At 41.1% G+C, this 8,969-nt stretch overlaps 1 protein-coding gene across 1 annotated transcript in view; it reads left to right on the top strand.

Moving 5' to 3' along the window:
* LOC110283879 (zinc finger protein 501-like) overlaps positions 1-8,969 on the top strand; it is a 37,976-nt gene that overhangs the window by 4,688 nt on the left and 24,319 nt on the right. Inside the window, exon 3 of the mRNA XM_029471641.1 lies at positions 4,250-4,391. The gene's annotated coding sequence lies outside the window, so the exon portion shown is untranslated. The remainder of the gene's footprint in view (positions 1-4,249; positions 4,392-8,969) is intronic.

Below are 8,969 nucleotides of genomic sequence, written 5' to 3'. Positions count from 1 at the left end.
TATATGCCCCAGTACAGGGACATGCCAGGGCCAAAAAGTGGGAGTGGGTGGGTAGGGGAGTGGGAGGGTATGGGGGACTTTTGGGATAGCATTGGAAATGTAAATGAGGAAAATACCTAATAAAAAATATTAAAAAAAAAAAGAATTCTGGACAAATTCCATCTGCGTGGGAATATTTTAGTGACTGCTTCTATTTCACTAGGTGTTAAATAGGTCTATTTGATTATCTGATGTTGATTTAACTTTAAGATGTGATACCTATTGATTTGACTGTACATTTCTTTTAGATTTTTAAAATTTGGTGGAGTAGGGGTTTTTAATATGTTTTATGAGTCTCTGGATTATGTCTGTGTCTGTTGTTATGTGCCCATTGTTGTGTCTGAATTTCTTAATTTAGGCATTTTCTCTCATTCCTATAGTTAGTTTGGATAAGGTTTGTTCTATCTTGTTGATTTCATTTTTTTTTCCCTACAGAACCAATTCTTTTTCTTTGATTTCTTGTCTTTTTCTCTATCTCTATTTTATTGATTTTAGCCCTGACTTTGATTATTTCTTGCTGTCTACTCCTCTTGGGGGTGTAATTACCTTTTTGTATTTGAGAGTTTTCAGTTTCCTGCTCAGTTGCTAATATGACATCTGTGCGGGCTTAGTTTGTTTCTTACTTTTGTCTTAACCTATTTTTTTTAATGATATAGAGTTGTTCAGTTTCCATTTGTTTGTGAGTATGGTATAACAGAATTCTTTAAACTGAGCCAAACACACAGCTTATTTCTGCATCTTAGACAACCACAGGCTTCTCCATAAAGTACTGAGTTTTCAAAAGTGATTTTTTTGTTCTGCATATTAGAGCTCCTTTAGCATGCTTCCAGTAGATAAAACTTTTCCTGAGGCAGCACTACCCTAATATCAGCATCTAGTGATGAAAGCTACAGCACAGGATGAATTCTGCACTAGGGTTGGATTGGTTGAGAGTTCACTGACTTCCATAGTATTCACTATGTGGCTCAGATATTGCGATACGGTGCCCTACTAGATCCAGTACAGGTCTAGGCTGTCAGAAAGCATATGGGTAGTCTATATGGAGAAAGTCCAAAGGAGACTGGCAGCTGGAGTTGTATGGCAGGCTGCCTGTATCTCAGTAGGAGGGAATGGTCTCCAAGTGGCAGGGACACTATATTAGACCAGGAGAATGAAGAGGAAAAGAAAGTAGTTGGATGGACTCTACAAAGGTAATTAAGGAAGAGAAAGACCCCAGCCTGAAAAAGTTCAGAGCTTCTGTAATAGGGTTGTGTTGTGCAGGTCTAGGAGAGCTGCTTCAAAGATCAGGGCCAGAGTGACAGGAAAATCCTCCATTCCCTTTACTACCTGGGTAAGCCATGTGTTCCCTAACTGCAGACATTTTACCCAGGCCTGGTTCTGACTAGGAACTCACAGACTTTTCAAAGATGCAGTTTCCTAGCTATGGGAGGAAAGTCAGCACACAGCTGAGCTGCAACAAGAATCACAGCTGGGTGGCCCTGGAACCTCCCAAGTCAGAGGAAATGAGGTACTGGGAAAAGGGCAGAAGGGAAGCAGGGTTGTTTTCAACTGCTGCTCCTAAGAAAGCAGCTCTCAGCTCTCACAATTCTATTTGGAATATCTTATTATTGTCAATTAGGTTGAGATCCTGTGACTTGGGGTTTAACATGATTTTCCATTTATCTTATGGTGGCTAAAGTTGTTGTGTTTTATAAAAAAAGAGAAAGAGCCAAGGATATGTTTGATAGCTCTAGCTGTGTTGAGATGGGAGGGTGCCTTAGCCCTCAGCAGGCCCATGCTGAGGCATCCTTTCCCTCTTAAGTATAGCCATACAACAGATGTAGTATAGAGCCATATGACAGGTATAGAATAGAATAGAGTTTATTTAGGACATGGGAAGGAGAGTTGAGAAGGGAGTGGGGTTAGAGGGATAGAAGTGTAGAAGGGAGAAGAGGCCTGCCAGGAACACATGGAGAGAAGGGGGCAGGGAGAGAAGGAGGAAAGTGTTCAGGGAGAGAAGGGTTAGAGACAATAAGAAAGTGAGGAGTGGGCAAACAGCCCCTTGTATATTAAGCCAGACCTACGTGGCTATTGCCAGGTAATTGTGGGGTAGAGCCTAGAAGGAATGCTAACAAGAGTAGTTTCCAACCATATATCTTAGGGCATTTGCAGTGTGTGTAGTTTGCACAAGGATTTGTCTTTACTACAGCAGTTACAAAGCTTGAATTCAAATTCATCCTTGCATTTTAACTCCCCCATTCATCTTTTGCCTATGCAAGAGAGTGGCCTTTGGCCAAGGAAATAGGAATCCACAGAGAGTTTTGTAGGTAGTAGTAATAAGAGGAACCAGTGTAGACTTGACTGACTAATAAAGTAAGGGTCCAGAGTGAACCAGGATGTGAATGGAAAGAGAGAGGAGTTGAACAAAAGAAACGAAGGGAAGAGAGAGTGGGGCAAGAGAGGAAGCAGAGGAAGCGGCAGCCAAGAAAGTACCTAGCCAAAGTTGTCTGTCCGCTTTGATACTGTTTGGTTTTGGATCCCAGGACAATGGATTGAGGTGCATATTTTACATATCAAAGCAGACATAACCTCAGGGTTCTCCCAACCTGAGAGGCCCTGCCCTCAACCCTGAACTTTTCCAGCCCAGCAACTAGGTTGCCCTTCTACTAGAGGCTCTCCTTATAAAATCCAGATATTTTGGTTTCTCTTCTCCTCCTCCTCTTCTTCCACTTTTTCTCCTCCTCCTCCTCCTCCTCCTTTTCCTCCTCTTCCTCCTCCTCTTTCTCCTCCCCCTTCTCCTCCTCCTCCTCCTCCTCATCCTCCTCCTCCTCCTTTGTTGTGGATGGGCCTGGTGCTGTTCTTGTGAACCAATCCCCTAATGAGAAAAATCACTGGGTAAGTACAGGGAACTTTTGGGTTGGACAGAGGAAGAGAGGAAACAGGAGAGAGTCAGGCCCTTTTGGAACCAGGACAGCATATGGGTAAGATGTAGCTGTTAGAGTTTCCCTGTATCATGGCAGATCCGCAAGGATCAACCACCAGAAGAATCAGATTTTAATAAGGCTTACAAGATTGGGTTTTCAGGGTTGCACCCGAGATTGAGTTATCATTGTTTCTGAACTAAGTTTGTATTGCATTTTCCTCCACACCATGGATTGCCTAGGTTCAAGAGAGAAAGGTACAGTGGCAAAGCATGGGTTTGCAGGTGAGCATCACAAAGGATGTGGGAGATTTGAAGCACAGGGTTGGCCTGGTAACATCCTGCCAGTGGGACCCGCCAGTGGGAATCTATGGAGCTGGATTGAGAGATTTTGGAGCTCTTAATCACAATCTCCATGAGATAAAAGGTCGGCCATTGCAAGCCAGTGCATGCAGGTCAGCCTGCCAGGGCAGAGGCAAAAGTGTGGGAACGTGCCGGTTCGTTTTTTTAATATAACACTCCTCCTTCTTCTCTTTTAATAACAACACTCCTCCTTCTTCTCTCTCTCCTCTTCCTTCTGTTCCTCCTTCCCCTTTTCTTCTCTCTATAAGCCTGCTCTTTCTCTCATGCTCCCCCTCCACTCCTATGGCAACTCCCCTGGCATCAATCATTGGGGCCAGTGAACTCAACCACGACCAGCTTCCCCCAAAAATTGCTTTTAATATATTCTAATCTGGGTAGAATTAGCTGATTTCACCAATATGACCATATTCTCTTTCCTTCCTATTAGATATGTTTATGTTAATGGGCACCTGAGTTAGCAGTTTATCCAGATTTTCTTTTAGACCTAATAAGGTCTTGGCCAGCCTGGTATGCATGGGATGAGTGAATTACATCTTGCTAATCTTTTTTTTTTTTTTAGCTAGAAAACTCAGTTTTAATTAACACAAAATTAGTACTTTTTGAATAATTATGATTGCTCACTTACATTAGAAAAAAAGCACTGTGTCCATGCACATGTGGCTTAACTGCTTTGTTTTCATTTCATGATTGGTTGACTGTGGACTTCTTGCAGAAGTGGAAATGCCTCAGAGACTTCACTTAAGAGGAGTGCAACAGTCTGAATGTTGTAGGTCAGAATAATTTTCTTGCAGTCTCCCTTGCTCTTCCTCAGAGTTCAGGGAAAAACAACTTTGAGTGTGAACTGTGTGTGTGAATGAGTCCCACATCTCACAGAATAAAGTGAAATCCTTATATTAAAATAGACATTTGTCATATTTTCTCTTTCCTTTATGTCTATTCTTTTGGCAGGTGTGAGCATCTTTCAGTTTTGTTCCATGAAACGTTCCAGGTGCTTTCTGAAGAATCTCTTTCCCACATGCAGGTCTCCCACTGTTCAGCCAGTTCTGCTCACCTGTGAATAAGAACTAAGAGCCCTGGGTGATGAAGACAGGTATGTTTGAAGGATTGAGCAAGGTATTGTGTGGGTGTCAGGTGATAGTAGAAAGAGTATAAGACATGAAATTGCATTTGTCAGTGTCTCTTTAAGGAGTCTAGACAATTTCACTGTGAATAAGATTGTATGTGGTAATGTTGATTTCCAGTTATAGGCTGCACAGGAAGCAGTTGGTTACTCTCAGTATTTGGTTAGTTTTGAGACTCTGAAATGACTGTTGCCCATTGGAAAGAAAGTCTATTTAATCCAGACTAAAAGCAGGATCTGGCTGACTATGAACCAAGACATTAGAACATGTAGCAAATGTCAGTATTGAAATCCCTTGTAAGGTCAATAGATCTTCCTTTTTGTTGACTTTTTTTCTCTTGAATTGCGGATTAATTGATATACTATGTTGAATTGTTCCTGGTTAGAGTAGAATAATTATAGTTTCCCTTTTTTTTTTTTTTTATACTTTTTGTTTTAGCTTTGTGTCTCGTTGTCATTATTATTCTGAGGTATGTTCCTTCTGTCCTCACATACTTTGGAGCTGTTGTTCTAAAGATACTTTACCACAGGGCTTCATGTATCTATTGACATAGTCATTTTTCTTCTCCCACTGCATCTACATCTTTGGTCTCTGACATCGATTAGTTTGTAAATATTGAAATTGTGTCGTACTCATGGTGTGAACTCAGCTTTCCTTTCATTTTAGTATAACTTAAGAAGTAGTACTCATGTCTGTAAATCATGGCAGCTGGTCTGTGATTTTTCTTTACATATATTCATTTTATTTACCTATTTCCTAGGATTTTTTAGGAGCATTGCTTTGGCTGTAACATCTGTTATTTTTCTGTCTAAACTGGCTAACACCCTTAGTATAAAATCCAAGAGAGTCTCAGTTGGTTTTTGTTTCAAGAATGTTAGTAAAACAGCCTCTCCAGGCCCTATGGACAAGGGGCCTAAGTGGTTCCAAGGCCTGGAGTGCAAAAAAGTGAGCCTACTCATATCAGCTAGCAAGGAGTAATGCCTGTGAATCTCTGTGGAGAAGTCACCTTGGCTGAACAGCTGGTCATAATTCCAGTTTACTAATTGAACAGGGGTGAGGGGCTTGTTGTAATTCTATTTGTTGATTATATAATTCATTTTTTTTTCTAGCCTGCATCTGACATTCATCTCAAAACAGAGTTTCCCCCTGTACAACAGAGGAACAGGGAGAGTAGACTGGCATATATCTCTCCAGTCTTGGGGGACTAAAAGATTGCCCCTCAATTCCAACTATTTGTCCCATATTGCCTCCCTCAATACTATCTCTTCTTTTGCTCCTTACCTCATCCTGGCCTGACCTGGCTCCAGTCTCTGCCCACTACCCCACCACCACCACCAATTTAATTCTGTTCTCTTCTACACTCTAAAGGATACCTATTTGTCCCCTAGACCTCTCTGGGTCTATGGATGTAATAGGTTTATTACCATTTACATAACAGCTTAATATCCACATTTAAGTGAATATATAGTATTCTTTCTAGGTCTGAGTTACCTCACTCAGGATGACTTTTTTTCTAGCTCCATGCATTTACCTGCATATTTCATTATGCTACTTTTGAAAAATATTTTTATTATTAATTAATGTATTTACATCTCAATGTTCTGCTTTCTCCCGGTTCCCCCTTACAGGGTTCTTACCCACATCCCCCTTCACCTTCACCTCTGACAGGGTACCCTCCCCCTGGACATTTCCCCTCCCTGGGGCATCAATTCTCTACAGGACTAGGCAGTCCTCTGTTACATATGTGCCTGGGGCCTCAGACCAGTCTGTGTAAGCTCTTTGGTTGATAGTTTAGTCTCTGGGAGATCCCAGTGGTCCAGTTTTGTTGACATGGTTGTCTTTCTATGGGGTTGCCATCCCCTTTAGTTCTTTTATTCCTTCCCCTAACTCTTCCATAAGAATCCCTGACCTCAGTCCAATGCTTGGCTGTAAGTATCTGCATCTGTCTCAGTTAGGTGCTGGCCACGCTAGGCTCCTGTCTGAAAGCACAACATAGCATGGGTAACAGTATCAGGGTTTAGTGCCTGCCCATGGGTTGGATCCCAAGTTGGGCCAGTCATTGGTCAGCCATTCTTTCATTCTCTGCTCTATTTTTGTCCCTGCTCCTCTTCCTCTTCCTCCTCTTCCTCTTCCTCCTCCTCCTCTTCTTCTTCCTCTTCTTCTTCTTCTTCTTCTTCTTCTTCTTCTTCTTCTTCTTCTTCTTCTTCTTCTTCTTCTATTAGATCTTTTCTTTATATACATTTCAAATTTCAAATGCTGTCCCGAAAGTTCCCTATACCCTCCCCCTGCTCTTCTTTTAAACAGGAACAATTTTGGGTTGAAACTTTTGAAGGTGGGTTGGTATCCCCATCTCTCCTGGAGGCTATGTCAACAAAGGCCTTGTTAACAAAATCAGAAGTGCAAAGAGAGACATAACAACAGAAACTGATTTAATATTCTTATTACAAAAGCCTATACTCTACAAAACTGGAAAATCTAGATGAAATGGATGATTTTCAAGACAGATACTACATACCAAAGTTAGTTAAAGATCAGGTAAACTAAACAGTCCCATAACTCCTAAGGAAGTAGAAGCAATCTTCAAATCCTATCCACCAAAAAAAAGCCCAGGGCCAGATGGTTTTTGTGCAGAATTCTACCTGACCTTCAAAAAAGAGTTAATAACAATATTCCTTAAACTATTCCACAAAATAGATACAGAAGGAACACTACCTAATTCATTCTATGAGGTCACAGTTACTCTGATACCTTAACCACACAAAGAAAGAGAACTTCAGACCAGTTTTGCTTATGAACATTGACACAAAAATAATAAAATTCTCATAAACACATCAAAACGATTATTCCCCATGATTAAGTAGGCTTCTCCCCAGGGATACAGGGATGGTTCATTGTACAAAAATCCATGAACATCATCTACTATGTAAACAAACTCAAAGGAAAATATGATATGATCATCTCTTTAGATGCTGAACAATTCTTTGACAAAATACAATACCCCTTCATGGTAAAAAGATTTGGAGCCATCAGGAATTCAAGGCAGATACCTAAACATAATTAAAGCAATATACAATAAACCAATAGCCAACATCAAATTAAATGGAGGGAATTTTGAAGCAATCTCACTAAAATCAGGGACAAGACAACGCTGCCCACTTGTTCTCTGTCTGTTCCACATAATACTTGAAGTTCTAGCTAGAGCAGTAAGACATCAATAGAAGATCAAGGAGATAAAAATTGGAAAGGAAAAGTCAAGGTATCACTATTTGCAGATGATATGATAGTATACATAAACCACCCCCAAAATTCAACCAGTGAACTCCTAAAGTTGATAAACAACTTCTGCAGTATGGCTGGGTATAAAATTAGCTGAAAGAAATCAACCACCTTCCGTTATACAGATGATACATGGGCTGAAAAAGAAATTAGAGAACCAACACCCTTCACATTATGTCTTTTTTTAAAAACCATAATACTCCATTTTGTAAATGTACAACATTTGCTTTATTCATTGTTTTGTACCTGGACATCTATGTTGTTTCCAGTTTCTGGCTATTATAAATGAAAGGGTGGCCAAAGGCATCGAGGGCCACAAAGGACTCTCCATGACTCTCCACGCTACAGGACCCCCTAGGAAACCCAGGACCTTGTGATCACGGGAGAGCATGTGGGTGACAGAAGCAACAGAGCTTCTTGGACAGGGTCCTGTTGGGCCTTCTTCCTCAGCCAGGAGGCAGAGCTGAGACCCAGACCCCTGGACACTTTCCTTGCCAAAGGAGAGTCGGCCTACAGGGAAGACTCTCACCCCAGGACTCAGGAAGTGGATCAGAGCTCCAGACTTCTGGACACCTGCCCTGTAAGAGGAGAGATTGCCTGCAGAGAGTGCTCTGACCACTGGGACTCAGGTGAGAGTTGACGCCCAGAAGTGCTGACAGAGGCTAACAGCATCACAGGAGGAACAAGCTCCAACCAGAGACAGCAAGAACATTAATACCAGAGATTACCAGATGGTGAAAGGCAAATGTAAGAATATTACTAACAGAAAGCAAGAACACTGGGCATCATCAGAACCCAGTACGCCCACCACAGCAAGTCCTGGATACCCCAACACACCCAAAAAGCAAGATTCGTATTTAAAATCATATCTCATGACAGTGGTAGAAGATTTTAAGAAGGGTATTGATAACTCAAAGGAATAAAGGAGAACACTGCTAAACAGGTAGAAGGCCTTAAAAAATTACAGGAAAACACTGCTAAACAGGTAGAAGACCTTAAAAAATTACAGGAAAACACTGCTAAACTGGTAGAAGTCCTTAAAAAGGAAACAAAAATCCATTAAAGAATTACAGGAAAACACAATCAAACAGGTAATGGAATTGAACAAAACCATCCAAGATCTAAAAAGGGAAGTAGAAACAATAAAGAAAGCTCAAAGGGAGACAACTCTGGAAATAGAAACCCTAGGAAAGAAATCTGGAACCATAGATGCAAGCATCAGCAACAGAATACAAGAGATGGAAGAGAGAATCTCAGGTGCAGAAGATTCC

The sequence above is a fragment of the Mus caroli genome, chromosome 17 (genome assembly GCF_900094665.2).
Source record: "Mus caroli chromosome 17, CAROLI_EIJ_v1.1, whole genome shotgun sequence".
NCBI lineage: Eukaryota > Metazoa > Chordata > Mammalia > Rodentia > Muridae > Mus > Mus caroli.
Note: the sequence above shows the minus strand (reverse complement) of the source record. Positions and strands in the feature narration are given on the sequence as shown.